At 39.2% G+C, this 16,191-nt stretch overlaps 1 protein-coding gene across 19 annotated transcripts in view; it reads right to left on the bottom strand.

Annotated features, from left to right (window-relative positions):
• CAMK2D (calcium/calmodulin dependent protein kinase II delta) overlaps window positions 1–16,191 on the bottom strand; it is a 310,011-nt gene that overhangs the window by 158,327 nt on the left and 135,493 nt on the right. The gene's annotated exons all lie outside the window — the stretch shown is intronic.

Below are 16,191 nucleotides of genomic sequence, written 5' to 3'. Positions count from 1 at the left end.
AAGAGTCGGGCACGACTGAGCCACTTTCACCTTCACTTCCTGGTTGCTCTGTCCATCCACAGCTCATCCCTTTTTACTGCTCATTATATGGATGTGCCATGGTTAGTCAACCATAGAAGGACATCTGGGCTTTTTTTTTTTCCTCTTAAGTTTTTGTTTTTTTGTAAATAACTGCTGTGAAAATTTGTGTGTATGTTTTGTGTGACCCTAAGTCTTCAGTTCTATAGGATAAATGCCCAGGATTATAATTTTAATTGTTGGCTTATATGACAGTTGCATATTTGATTTCTGAAGAAACCACCAAACCGTTTCCCAGAGTTGCTGGACCCCTTTACATTCCCACCAACAATGTATGAGTGATCCAGTTACTCTGCACCTTCCCCAGCACGTGGGGAAACAGCATAATTTTAAAAATCACCCCAGGATAAAAATATTAATTTAGGATGTATGGATTTGAAAAATACATACTCTACTTCTTTGAAATATGAATCCTTGTATATATAGTTTATTTTATTTTAAAGTAAAAAAGAAAAGCAGATAAAGATATACAGATATTTCTTTTGTTATTATTGTCAAAGTCAATAGTCATATACCATTCATAAACTGATTTTTTTCCACTTGTCTTAACAAGAAACTTTAAAAGTTTGGGTATAAAACATTTGGAGATTTGATTTAGCTGTCAAAGGCAAACAAACTGATCAGATGCAAACTACAGTTTATTCTAATTTTAGATACTGGACACATAAATTTCTAAGGTTGCTTGAGTTATGTATTTAGATAATATTCTGAGCAATATGCCTCATTAATAAAAGCAAAATAAGCCACTATTCAGTACTCAAAAGTACAATAACTTTAAAACCAGAAATTAAAAAAAATTTTTTTTTGGCTGCCTGTGTAATAACATGCAGGATCTTAGGGATCAAACTAGTACCTGCTACGTTAGCAGCACAGAGTCTTAACCACTGGACTGCCAGAGGAAGTCTCTCAAAATTTATTTTAATAAAATTTCAAATTTCTTTCTGAAGTGACAAGAAAATCTTTGTAAATTTAGCATTAATTAACATTTAGGGATTCGTTGGTGGTTCAGGGGTAAAGAATCTGCCTGTCAATGCAGGAGATGTGGGTTTGATCCCTTGGTCAGGACGATCCCCTGGAGAAGGAAATGGCAACCCACCCCAGTATTCTTGCCTGGGAAATCCCATGGACAAAGGAGCCTTGCAGGCTATAGTCTACAGGGTTGCAAAAGAGTCAGACATGTCTTAGGGACTAAACAACAACAATTAACATTATACTGTATTTAAAAGCAATTCATCACTAGTACTTAAGACAAAGAAACTACAATTAAGGACTTATTGAGAAAAGTAGATATAATTATTACATGAAAATTCAATGGGGAATGCCATCCATGTTAATTTTAAAACTATTTTATTTGTACACACAAAAACCCATTGGAACACAAGATCCATCCTTGAGAGTCAGAGCATATCAACTCTGTTGACCACAATCTGCATCCTTATTCTCAAATTCCCATCGAATTTCTCAAAGCTAATCTAAAGTCAAGTTTAGATTAGCTTCAATATCTATAGGATCAGGTTAGTAATATTCAGGGCTGACTAGAGGAAATCACAGTGTCTTATAAGAGTTCAGATCAAGTTACAAGTTCACATTATGCAAAGGAGCTTCTGGCTGGTCAAAGAATTACAGTCTGGGAAGATGGTAAAAGTGAGGAGAAATGACCAATAACTATAAACTATCTGGTCACCAGTTACACTGATCACATGACATCAAAAGACCAGAGAGAACAATTCTTTTGCATGAAAGAACAGAATTTCAGAGATGTTTAATGAAATAGACAAATGGGTAGTTCTTTTAATATCAGTTCATGCTCATTTTTAAAATAAATTATATATGTGAGAAGAAGTCACAGACACTGTTAAACTGAGTAATATCTGGAAATATTCTTTGTTTTCTTTGAAGAATAACTTGAGATTATCTGGTTGTACATAGTCACTTCTTGGAATAGTCAATCATCAATTCATGTTTCTTGTATTTAAAAAAATCTTCCCTCTTTCAATTCTGCATCAATATTATTGGTTTATGTATCTAAATAAGTGATTCCAACTTTCTTCACTTTCTTCTTGCCTTATTTTTCTGCTATTCTACCTTCTAATACTTATGCAAAGCTAATGAGATCATTCATGTATCTCTTCAAATAACAGGAATATTAAAAAGAAAAGAAGTTATTGTCATCAGATGACTTGCATATTAAAGAAATCTCAAGATAGTGCACTTTCATATTGCACTTCAATTATAAGGTGTTAACAGAGGCTTGAGTTAATACTGTATTTCTGATGGATTTGCACAAAATGTACACACCTATCTACTATGTATTAAATGGGTAAGAATGTCTGGTGAAGAAGGCAAAAATTGGCCATGAGCAATTCCTCTGTTCTAAGTACCTGAAGAGCATCGCTATAATTCCCACTGCAGAGCCCAGTACTGATCTACCTCTCAGCCTGCTATCATCTGGCTCAAAAAAAGAAGCCCTATTGCTGGTAACTGCCCACCAGGCTGCTCAGGGGGCTCCATATTTAATCAGCAAGACACCAACACATTAAATCTCTTTAAGTATTACAGTACTAAGCTACATTTAAGATTAAACAAGAGCTATGCTATTTATGATAAACTAGGGATATTACACTCAAAGGATTCTGCATCATGCCAAAGAATAGACCAGATAAAGACCCACCCCCTCTTTTTGTTTTCAAAAGTTCAGATCAAGGCAGTATTTAAAATAAGAATAAAATATACTGAAGTGTGTTTCACATTTAAAGGTAACCACTTTTTTATATACTTAAAAAAATAACTATAGATCACAGAAAGATGCTTGATTAGTACTGGGTTACATGAACCTATTGGGCTTCCGCCAGCCAATGCAGGAAATAAAGGAGGCATCGGTTTGATCCCTAGGTCAGGAAGGTCCTCTGGAGGAGGAAATGGCAACCCACTCCAGCATTCTTGCCTGGAAAACCCCACGGACAGAGGAGCCTGGTGGGCGACAGCCCTCGGAGTCACAAACAGTCAGATGTGACAGCGACTGAGCACACACACACCTGAGCCTGTAAGAGGATCCCATAAGGTTCTTTCCAGCCCTAAGTGTCTCCATCTCAACATGATTATAGCGAATAAACAATATGGGAAAGAAGCTATACATTTATTACCAATACAAGGTTGAATACAATCACCGACATTTAAGGCTTTTCCTTCTCCAACATTCAACACATTTAAATTCAAAACATATTCCAATTTGAAGAAATTGCGAGTAGCACTGACATATACACACTACCATGCCTGAAACAAATGGCTAGCGGGAAGCAGCTATAGAGCGCAGGGGGCTCAGCTCAGTGCTCTGTGACTACCTGGAGGAGTGGGAGAGGGGTACAGTGGGAAACAGGATCAAGAGGCAGAGTACACACACACACACACACACACACACACACACATGTATATACACACACTTGCGGCACGGCAGAAACCAAGGCAACCGTGTAAAGCAATCATCCTCCAATTAAAAACGTTTAAAAAATTAAAAATACTACATTTTATTTTGGATCTGTTTTAATAAATAACCAGAGAGAAAAACTTAAAACATTTATTGCAACCAATTAAAATTAAGTCCTTTTCAAAAATGTACTGAGCAGATGCATTGCTTTTCTGATAATATCCCTTGGAGAACAGAATAAATGGAAAACTTACTATTATAAGTCATCCTCTCTTTGCAACTTAATGCCATATTATCTGAATACTTGCAACCAACTTTTCCCTAGAGATTCACCAGCCCAAATGCTCTCATCTTTCAAACCCCTTTCTGAAATTCGTTTCTTGAATAAAGTATTTTTCCAAATTTTAGAACACTCCATAAGCAGGAAATGGTCTGTCTAGTCAAGGTTTAGTCAAGGCTATGGTTTTTCTAGTAGTCATGTATGGATAAGAGTTGGATTATAAAGAAAGCTGAGTGCCGAAGAAATGATGCTTTGGAACGGCGGTGTTGGAGAGAGTCCTTGAGAGTCCCTTGGACTGCAAGGAGATCCAACCAGTCCATCCTAAAGGAAATCAGTCCTAATGATCACTGGAAGGACTGATGCTGAAGCTGAAGCTCCAATACTTTGGCTACCTGAAGAGAAGAACTGACTTATTTGAAAAGACCCTGATGCTGGGAGACATTGAAGATGGGAAGAGAAGGGGACGACAGAGGATGAGACGGTTGGATGGCATCACCGACTCGATGGACATGAGTTTGAGTAAACTCCAGGAGTTGGTAATGAACAGGGAGGCCTGGGTGCTACAGTCCATGGGGTCTCAAAGAGTTGGACATGACTAAGCAACTGAACTGAACTGAAGCAGGAAATACATGAGTTTAAAATTCTACTAAAATTATTAAAAAGTGCAATGTAAAACTGTATCCATATTATGTTATTTCAATATTTTTCTAGAACTACTTTTATGCTGAAAGTACTTCAAGATATCAGTCTATCTCCTATGGATAATATACACAAAACACAAAGCACATGAAAAAGAACATTCTCTAATTTTAGGTTCAAACATGAAAATTATTTATGAATTTACTCAAGAGTTAGATATCATAGTAGTAATAAGGGATAGTCATATATATAGCCACAGGCACTGGTATGCTAATCAGTGCCAGTAAGCACCAGGTGAAAGCGTGAAAGTGTTTAGTTGCTCAGTCGTGTCCGCCTCTTTGCAACCCCATGGAATGTAGCCTGCCAGACTCCTCCCTCTGTCTGTGGAATTCTCCAGGCAAGAATACTGGAGTGGGTTGCCATGCCCTTCTCCAAAGCACCAGGTACCTGTTAATATATCTTTGGTTAAGCATTCGATGGAACAGCTAGTTCACCTAGGTCAATAATTTTTTCTTTAAAAAATTGCCCATTTATCATGCAATTGAGGAAGTTATAACAAGTGTCAGACATCACAAACATCTGGTGCATTTGCCTGCCTCATACGCATCTCATATCAAACAAGCTCAAGGAACTTACACATTGATCTTTTCCCTAAATCCTGCTCTATTCAGTGTCTTCCATATCCTCCCCATTACTCAGGATAAAAATTCTCAATGTATTTTTGACTCATTTCTCTGAGTCCCAATATCCAATCTGAAAGCAATTCCTTCAAAACATATGCGGAAAAAAAAAAAAAAGAAAAAGCTAGGTTTCAGTCCTGCCCCCTCACTGTCCTTAGCACAGCAGCCAGAAGAAAACTCAGCTCAGTTCAGTGGCTCAGTCATGTCCAACTCTTTGTGACCCCATGGACTGCAGCATGCCAGGCCTCCCTGTCCATTACCAGCTCCCGGAGTTTACTCAAACTCATGTCCATCGAGTCGGTGATGCCATTCAACAATCTCATTCTCTGTCATCCCCTTCTCTTTCCACCTTCGATCTTCCCCAGCATCAGGGTCTTTTCAAATGAGTCAGTTCTTCGCATCAGGTTCCCAAAGTATTGGAGTTTCAGCTTCACCATCAGTCCTTCCAATGAATCTGCTAAGTCACTTCAGTCGTGTCCGACTCTGTGTGACCCCATAGACAGCAGCCCACCAGGCTCCCCCGCCCCTGGGATTCTCCAGGCAAGAACACTGGAGTGGGTTGCCATTTCCTTCTCCAATGCATGAAAGTGAAAAGTGAAAGGGAAGTCGCTTAGTCGTGTCCGACTCTTCACGACCCCATGGACCGCAGCCTACCAGGCTCCTCTGTCCATGGGATTTTCCAGGCAAGAGTACTGGAGTGGGTTCTAATGAAAATTCAGGACTGATTTCCTTTAGGATAACTGGTTCGATCTCCTTCCTGTCCAAGGACTTTTAAGAGTCTTCTTCAACACCACAGTTCAAAAGCATCCATTCTTTGGCACTTAGCTTTCTGTATAGTCCAACTCTCACATCCATACATGACTACTGGAAAAACCACAGCTTTCATTAGACAGACCTTCGTTAGCAAAGTAATGTCTCTGCTTTTCAATATGCTGCCCAGGTTGGTCATAACCTTTTCCAAGCAGCAAGTGCCTTTTAATTTCATGGCTGCAGTCACCATCTGCAGTGATTTTGGAGCCCCCCAAAATAAAGTCTGTCACTGTTTCCATTGTTTCCCCATCTATTTGCCATGAATTGACAGGACCAGATGCCATGATCTTAGTTTTCTGAATGTTAAGTTTTAAGCCAGTTTTTTCACTCTCCTCTTTCACTTTCATCAAGAGGCTCTGTAGTTCTTCTTTGCTTTCTGTCATAAGAGTGGTGTCCTCTGCATATCTGAGGTTACTGCTATTTCTCCAGCCAACCTTGATTCCAGCTTGTGCTTCATCCAGCCAGCATTTTGCATGATGTTCTCTGCATATAAGTTAAACAAGCAGGGTGACAATATAAAGCCTTGATGTACTCCTTTCCTGATTTGGAACCAGTCTGTTGTTCAATGTTTCAGTTCTAACTGCTGCTTCTTGATCTGCACACAGATTTTTCAGGAGGCAGGTCAGGTGGTCTGGTAGTCCTATCTCTTTAAGAATTTCCCACAGTTTATTGTGATTTACACAGTTAAAGACTTTGGCATAGTCAATAAAGCAGGAGTAGATGTTTTTCTGGAACATTCTTGCTTTTTCAATGATCCAACAGATGCTGGCAATTTGATTTCTGGTTCCTCTGCGTTTTCAAAATCCAGCTTGAACATCTGGAATTTCACAGTTCATGGACTGTTGAAGTCTGGCTTGGAGAATTTTGAGCATTACTTTGCTAACGTGTGAGATGAGTACAATTGTGAGGTAGTTTGAGCATTCTTTGGCATTGCCTTTCTTTGGGATTAGAATGAAAACTGACCTTTTCCAGTCCTGTGGCCACTGCTGAGTTTTCCAAACTTGCTGGCATATTGACTGCAGCACTTTCACAGCATCATCTTTCAGGATTAGAAATAGCTCCACTGGAATTCCATCACCTCCATTAGCTTTGTTCGTAGTGATGCTTTCTAAGGCCCACTTGACTTCACATTCCAGGATGTCTGCTCTAGATGAGTGATCACATCATTGTGATTATCTGGGTCATGAAGATCTTTTTTGTACAGTTCTTCTGTGTATTCTTGCCACCTCTTCTTAATATCTTCTGCTTCTGTTAGGTCCATACCATTTCTGTCCTTTATCGAGCCCATCTTTGCATGAAATGTTCCCTTGGTATCTCTAATTTTCTTGAAGAGATCTCTAGTCTTTCCCATTCTGTTGTTTTCCTCTATTTCTCTGCATTGATCGCTGAAGAAGGCTTTCTTATCTCTTCTTGCTATTCTTTGGAACTCTGCATTCAGATGCTTATATCTTTCATTTTTTCCTTGGCTTTTCGCTTCTCTTCTTTTCACAGCTATTTGTAAGGCCTCCCCAGACGGCCATTTTGCTTTTTTACATTTCTTTTCCATGGGGATGGTCTTGATCCCTGTCTCCTGTACAATGTCACGAACCTCATTCCATAGTTCATCAGGCACTCTATCTATCAGATCTAGGCCCTTAAATCTATTTCTCACTTCCACTGTATAATCACAAGGGATTTGATTTAGGTCATATCTAAATGGTCTAGCAGTTTTCCCTACTTTCTTCAATTTCAGTCTGAATTTGGTAATAAGGATTTCATGATCTGAGCCACAGTCAGCTCCTGGGCTTGTTTTTGCTGACTGTATAGAGCTTCTCCATCTTTGGCTGCAAAGAATATAATCAATCTGATTTCGGTGTTGACCATCTGGTGATGCCCATGTGTAGAGTCTTCTCTTGTGTTGTTGGAAGAGGGTATTTGCTATGACCAGTGCATTTTCTTGGCAAAACTCTATCAGTCTTTGCCCTGCTTCATTCCATGTTCCAAGGCCAAATTTGCCTGTTACTCCAGGTGTTTCTTGACTTCCTACTTTTGCATTCCAGTCCCCTATAACGAAAAGGACATCTCTTTTGGGTGTTAGTTCTAAAAGGTCTTGTAGGTCTTCCCAGAATCGTTCAACTTCAGCTTCTTCAGCATTACTGGTTGCGGCATAGACTTGGATTACGGTGATATTGAATGGTTTGCCTTGGAAATGAACAGAGATCATTCTGTCGTTTTTGAGATTGCATCCAAGTACTGCATTTCAGCTTCTTTTGCTGATCATGATGGCTTCTCCATTTCTTCTGAGGGATTCCTGCCCACAGTAGTAGATATAATGGTCATCTGAGTTAAATTCACCCATTCCAGTCCATTTTAGTTTGCTGATTCCTAGAATGTCGATGTTCACTCTTGCCATCTCCTGTTTGACCACTTCCAATTTGCCTTGATTCATGGACCTGACATTCCAGGTTCCTACGCAATATTGCTCTTTACAGCATCGGACTTTGTTTCTATCACCAGTCACATCCACAGCTAGGTATTGTTTTTGCTTTGGTTCCATCCCTTCATTCTTTCTGGAGTTATTTCTCCACTGATCTCCAGTAGCATATTGGACACCTACTGACCTGGGGAGTTCCTCATTCAGTATCCTATTATTTTGCCTTTTCATACTGTTCATGGGGTTCTCAAGGCAAGAATACTGAAGTGGTTTGCCATTCCCTTCTCCAGTGGACCACATTCTTTCAGATCTCTCCACCATGACCCGCCCGTTTTGGGTTACCCCGCGGGCATGGCTTGGTTTCATTGAGTTAGACAAGGCTGTGGTCCTAGTGTGATTAGACTGACTAGTTTTCTGTGAGATGGTTTCAGTGTGTCAGCCCTCTGATGCCCTCTTGCAACACCTACCATCTTACTTGGGTTTCTCTTACCTTGGGCGTGGGGTATCTCTTCACGGCTGCTCCAGTAAAGCATAGCCACTGCTCCTTACCTACAGCCTATAAGGTCTCCCAAAGTCCAGCTCCATCCCCACACTGATTTTTCTGGCATCTGCACCCCCACCACGCCCCCCCCTCCCCCAGCTCAGTTCACTCCCTCCACAGTGGCCTCTTTGCTGCTTTTGCAGAAAGAATTCAGGGCAGAGTCCTGTCTTAGTCTTCACAGTTGCCATTTCCTTGGCCTGGAACTCTTTCTCCCCAGCTGAGGCTCACTATCCCATTTCTTTCAAGTCCCTACTCAGCTTTTCACCTGTTTTTGTAAATAAAGTTTCATTGGAACACATTTGTTTATATATTGTCGATGGTGTTTTCAAGCTAGGACCGCTATGTTTAGTGGTTGCAACAAAGACCCTATAGTGATGAAAATGAAAATATGTCTATTTGGCCCCTTAGAGGAAACAGTCTGCTGCTTCCTGAGTGGAAGGAAAAAAAATGTTGAAAAGGAGAAGATAGCTTGTGAGAAGCCAGGGTGTAGCACAATCTCCATGACTAATTAAAGCCACCAACAACGATGGTTAGCAGTGGGGAAGGAGAGAGCATAGTAAGTTAGCTTCTATATGATACAATTCCCTGGAGAAGGAAATGGCAACCCACTCCAGTACTCTTGCCTGGAAAATCCCTTGGACAGAGGAGCCTGGTGGGCTACAGCCCATGGGGCTGCAAAGAGTCATACACGACTGAGCATGCACACACACATACGATACAATAAATGCGGATGGGAGGGGAACAGACAAGGGCAGGAAACCATGGCATTGAGAAGTATAAAATGTTGTAATCTGTGAAAACATGTTCAATGATGGGGTGCTGGAGTGGAGGAGGCATTAACAGTGGTTTTGCAAAAGCAGTGAAGAGCAAGAAAACACCTATGAACCCCCAGGTTCACAGGTACGTGGTGGACACTTTCCAGCACACAACACACTCAGGAGAAAGCCAGACTGCAGGGAGCACAAGAAGAAATGAGCATCCAGAGGCCACCTGGCAAAGATTACAACATAGATTTGTTATTTTATCAATAAGGGGAATAGGGAAGCCAACAAAAGGTGTTAAAGCTGGCAATTTGAAGATACAGCTTTAAGTTTGTTCTCAATGAAAACTGCATGGCATTATTTTTTACTTTTTAACAGAAACTGGTTCTGTCATCTATTCTCCTAAGCAAAATGTTATGTCACACTGACCTTTAATCCTGAGAAAAAAAAATATATATATTTGAAATATCAATACATTTCCAGATTTATTGATAAATATTTTTACCTCTATAATCTTGACCATAGTCTTTATTCACAAACTCTAAGCCAATGGGATAAATGTTTAAGGAGTTTTATGAAGGTTGTAGGTAAGATTTTTAGGAAACAATGTTCTTTGTAGAGGGGAGGAGTTCATTCTTTTAGCTGTTCAGCCGATTCCTGAAACTGCAAGCTGGGGATGTAACTGGCAAAAAGTCAGTGGTGGCCTGACCCTCATACAATTTTCAGTCTTTGGGACAAAACTGTCTTGCTAATTTTGTGACTCAAATTCTAGATGATCAGAGTCACAACTAAAGCATATCCCAACAGTTTCATTTTATGGTCACCTCATTGCCCACACCTATGGCAGCATATCAACATGTTACTACATGGCAAACACATCTAAACAGGCCAAGGGCTCTAACTAAGTGCCCTATAGAATGTCTCCATCTATACCAGGCTACTAGAACAACAATTTTTTATCCAGTGACCAATTGATTTCATCAAACATATCTCCCTGATTTTTCTTTTTCCCTGAATTGCCTTGCTATTGAGAAAACAAGTCATTTAACCTGAAAGACACATTTCCTAGTAAACATCAATTTAACATCCCCTGTGACTTACCAAATCCATATCCACAAGGCAGCCATCATTTCAAAATGTAAATCTGATTATATCATCTTTGCCCAACTTAAAATTCCTTAATGGCTACGCAGCCATTTGATTTGATGTTAAGGAGCAAACTCCTTGACATGACCCATTTATCATATAATTTATCATCCAAACTGGGACACTTTGAGAATGAAAGAGCGTGGTTAATTGTCACATCAGTAAACCAGGACGGCCCTGGAAAAGAGGTTAGCCCGGTCACCCACCCAGAAGCCTCTCCCTCTTCAACTTCTCTCATTCTTTCCCTCCAGGGACAGAGGTCATCTTTCAGCTCAGACTCGTCTCAGTTTCCTCCTGTAATAACTCACATCTTCACTGGGAACTCGGAAGCTTGGCATTCTCTTTCCTCCTCTCCAGGTTATTAATCCTTATCTATCCTTCACAATGTATTTTAAGCATTACTTTATCAGGAAAGTCCCCTCTGGCTCCCAAAGAAGCCCTCAGAGCACTGCCCATCTCTCCTTCATGGGACTGGTCACACTTGCAATGATATCTTTGATCACATGGTCCCTTGACTAACATTGTCTTTTCCACTAAAGTGATCCCCTCAGATGACTAGATTCATGTGCTCTAAGAAATACTTTCATAGCATCAGACATCTGTCACGAAAATATATATACTCCAAACAGACAAAAGGACAAATCCATGCCCCTTGAATATAACAGGACATTGTCTAACTGGCTCACCCAAGGATTATCTAATTCTCTAAGACAGCACCAACATCTTTGTTTTGTTTTATTATTTAGTATTTGCAAGGCCTTAATCAAGAGTCTGTAAACTCTAGCACATGGGGCAAATGACAGGACAGCAGCTTGTTTTTGTACAGCCCACTAGATAAAAAGAGTTTCTACATTGTTAAGTGACTGTAAGAACAAAACAAAACCCAGATGATATGGGAGAACTTATGTGGCCCACAAAGCCTAAAATATTTCCTATTGTGCTGAAAACTTGACATTCTGTGGGTTAGGGTATTTCACGTGTCACAGTGGATGTCAGTAGGAATGACTCTTATCTGATGGCCATGCAAATGAGTATTGTGATATATTAATGTAAAGCGATTCACAAAGGTTATAGTATTATTGCCTGTAGAGCAATAATCATTTTAGTACTGTAGCGGTCTCATTCCAGAATTCTTTCTTTCCATGACTATAAATATTCTGTGTTATTTCTACATGTTTTTGAACTATCTTTGGCATCCTGCTAGTTCCCTTACTGATTAGTTAAGTGAATCTTTGATATTACAGATAGACATGCAATGCTTTAACTGGTGTATAGTATGAAGTTGCCAACATTCACTAGATGAAAGAGAAAGCAAGGAATTCCAGAAAAACATCTACCTCTGTTTCACTGACTATACTAAAGCCTGTGTGGATCACAACAAAATGTGGAAAGCTCTTAAAGAGATGGGAAAACCAGACCATCTTACCTATCTTCTGAGAAACATGTATGCGGGTCAAGAAGCAACAGTTAGAACCCTGTATGGAACAACTGACTGGTTCAGGATTGAGAAAGGAGTATGACAAGGCTGTTAATTGTCACCTTGTTTATTTAACTTATACTCAGAGCATGTCACGTGAAATACTGGGCTGGATGAGTTACAAGCTGGAATCAAGATTGCCGGGAGAAATATCAACAACCTCAGATATGTGGATCAATGGGGAGCTGTTTCCTTCAGCTAGAACAATCTACCAGCATCTAACTTTAAGAAATACTTCCCATAACACTGATTATAGAAAGGGAGATTTAAGCTTTTCTATGGAAATTTATTTTTTAAACGTTTTAAAATAATAGGCTTATTTCTACCCATGAATAAGGCAGCAGATTATCACCTGGAAACTTTCCCTTATTTTCCTTAAATTATTAATTGCCAAAAGATGCTCTCTTTGAAACTCAAGGAAGTAGAAAAGAATACTTTTCAAATAACTATGCTGTTTGTTCTATGTAGAAATGCATTCCCTTAAAAGTGATTCTTTCATTTCAAACCAGTTTTCCATAAATTTTCACTACAACAAATTTGAGATTGCTTAGTACAGTCAGTTTTCATCGTTTGAGGCAGGTGTGTTCTACAAAGTTGTCACGAACATTGAGTTAGCAAATACTGAATCACTGCTTCTAGGTGAAATAATAGGCTTCGCTTCCTGTAAGCTTCCAGTCACAACATTTTGGACAGCTAATACGGGACCTTGCTTTATGGATGTTTCTATTGAAAGACATCTTACTGAGTACATATTTCTGATTTATTAACATTGAACTCATGGCCAACAGCACTATAACTCATGCCTTAAAGCAGCTGCTGTATAAAGCTTGTCTAAGACATGTATTCCCTCAACTCTTCTCCATAAGGCACATCACAGCCTTTCTGAGCTCAGGAACACTAGACAGCCCTTCAGCCCTATCCTTTCGGGCCATTTTAAACAGCAAAACCAGGCACTACAGAGGTGGCGACAAGGACTTCTGGCTTCAGTCCGAGAACTAACACAAGAAGGCAGAGTGTCCCCTGTCAGTCCTCAGTTGGGACTGCCAGGCACACTGGGCGGCTCCAACTCTTTGCGGCTCAGGTTATCTGTGAAGGTCTGAGAACGAACATGAAACCACCCTAAGTATTGATAAAATTACAAATAAATTTTACCAAGGAGGTGAATTCACAGATATGGAACCTGCAAAAATAACCAATTTGTTTATTTCCTTGGTGGTGTAGTCGCTAAGTAGTGTCCGACTCTTGCAATCCCATCGACTGTAGCCTGCCAGGCTCCTCTGTCCATGTGATTTCACCGGGAAGAATACTGGAATGGGTTGCCATTTCCTCCTCCAGGGGATCTTCCCAACCCAGGGATTGAACCCACGTCTCCTGCATTGCTGACGGACTCTTCACTGACTAAGTTACCACAGAAGTTTATTTCTTTATGCAACTTTAATTGATCATGGATCTCAGCTCTTTTATTATATTTATCTGCTCTTTAGCACTATAATTGAGTGTTATTAATAAATACAATTATTAATGAGTACACTAAACCTATGTAGTTAACCATTTATAAATTAAAACTTTTTTAGACATCAATTATCATCAGATCAATCTACTTTATAAGCTTCCATTTTCCAGAAAGAATCTTCCTAAATACTTCATTTTTTATGTATAATCATAAACACTACCAAAAGACTGGCTAGTATAATGACGCTTGTTAGATGCCACATTAGCAACTTACACAGCAGTTTGTAAACTACTAAAAGACTGGCTTCCATTCAGGAAACAGAAGAAAGAGTAAAGGGGTAAGATACACAGCCTGGTTAATTTTAAAAAGCCATCTTTAAGATTAATATGATCTATGAATAACACTAAAGTGTGAAAATTACACTTAAAGAAGAGCAGTAAAATCAGAAGTCTAGGTGACTTTTCTCCTGGATTCCTGCCGTGGAACAGTGCCATCTGAAGAGAGCTTGATATCCATCACCTTCTCTGATCCCTCTCAAAGGACTTATCTTTCTTGCTACAAAACCTTTGAGCTTTAAAATTATTCATCATTTCATGACATATTTGGGGCTCCCTGGCAAAAACAACTCTCTAAAGAGGATGCATATGAATAAAGAGAGTAGAAAAGAAAGGTATATTATATAATTTTTTAAAAAAGGAGGTAATTCTGGTAAAGGTGAATTGCCTTCTTTATTATTTTCATTTCTTTCCTTTTTTAAGGGCAGTGAAATCTTAGAAAATAAAATGCTATCTCAGTGTCATTTTTGAGAAGTTACAATTCTCCTAAACAGAAAGGCTTTTAAAACCAGGCTGAAGGCTTATATGTACAATTTGAGAACAGAAAAAAAGGGCAGCTGTATCTGGTCCTCGTGCTTCAAGTTAGAGTAACACAAAGCACAGTGGCATCCAGCAATGTAGGCATGGTTGGAAAGCCATATCCACCAACCTAAAAAGTCCTATATTTCTAGAACTGGACGAAAAAAAATCTAAATAGTAAAAAAAAAAAAGAAAAAAAAATCTTGGAAATCAATAGTATACTGGAATTAAAGGACTAACGTTTTTAATTTCGAACATATTCTTTCAATTACATAATTCAGTAAACACAAAAAACAGTGAGGAAGAAACTGTGCTCACTGCCAGACTGAACAGAGCTACCCAATGGGCTGAGTCTCAGAAAAGCTTTTATACACTGCCGATGTAACTGAATCATCTGAATAAATAAGTTTGTAGCAGAAATTCCTAGAACCTAGTAGGGTAATAATTTCTGTTGTGAACATTTGTGCCATGGTCAATTTTGAAAACCAAAAATGAACTCAAAGAATTTTAATAATTTTGCTTTTAAAGGAACTATATAGATAATCTTAACTAATTAAAAGTAAGCTTTTGGTCTTTTAAACTTTTTTCAGTAAGAAATGACAGAAAAATTACATTTTATATAGTACATATATACACAGAAATGCATACTCCTACACACAAAATGACACTTAACCTTACTGTATGTAATACACTCTGCTGTCAATTATCTGTTTATTTCATTACATCCAGTTGGTTCCCTGGTGGCTCAGATGGTCAAGAATCCGCCTGCAATGTGGGAGACCTGGGCTGGATCTCTGGGTTGGGAAAACTCCTAAGGAGGGTACGGCAACTGACTCCAGTATTCTTGCTTAGAGAACCCCATGGACAGAGGAGCCTGGCGGGCTCCTGGGATTACAAAGAGTCGGAGACAACTGAGCAACTCATCGCAGCACAGCACAGCTGTCACTGATGTGCTGCTCAAAACATGCTGGACAACCGTATTTGTCATCTCTTTCCTTGTTTGGGGCCTCAATGCTAGTAGTAAATTGCCTTAAGAGTAAAAAAGAATTTCATCTCTTCCAAACTTCCTTAGGTGGCAATATTAATATGTCATATAAATTTACCCTTGTCAATTAGATTGTGTTCTTAGCAAAAACCAGAAAGGATGGAGAAACAAATTCTCCATTCTGCCATTTTACTTTGACAGTATTCAAGTGCAACTTCCCTCAGGCACACTTACGTGAAGGATATTATGTAGAATTCACCATGTTAAAAAAGCTCTTCGGTAGAAATTTGGGATATTGACTTAGAAGAGCAATTTAATCTGGAAGCATGATGAATCAGACCCTTGTTATCTATAAACCAGACAATTCAGACATAAATTCAACACTTTACCTAGGCTCACCTTCATCTTTCTTCCTATTCACATCTAATTTAAAACTGTGCTAAACAGCCATTTGTTGGGTAGCAAAAAATGAGTGTTATTTTTAATGGAAAGAAATGTTTACACCGAGTTGGGGTGGGAGGGGACAGAGAACAAAGCAGAGGCAGTTTTGTGTTGGTGTAAAACTGTCTTGGAAAGCATTATCAACATATGTTCTGTAATGCTTTCAGTCAGAGGTCTCACAAATACACATTTATGTCATCTTTTATAGT

The sequence above is a fragment of the Capricornis sumatraensis genome, chromosome 7 (assembly GCF_032405125.1).
Source record: "Capricornis sumatraensis isolate serow.1 chromosome 7, serow.2, whole genome shotgun sequence".
In the NCBI taxonomy this organism is placed as follows: Eukaryota; Metazoa; Chordata; class Mammalia; order Artiodactyla; family Bovidae; genus Capricornis; species Capricornis sumatraensis.
This window is presented reverse-complemented; position numbering and strand designations above follow the sequence as displayed.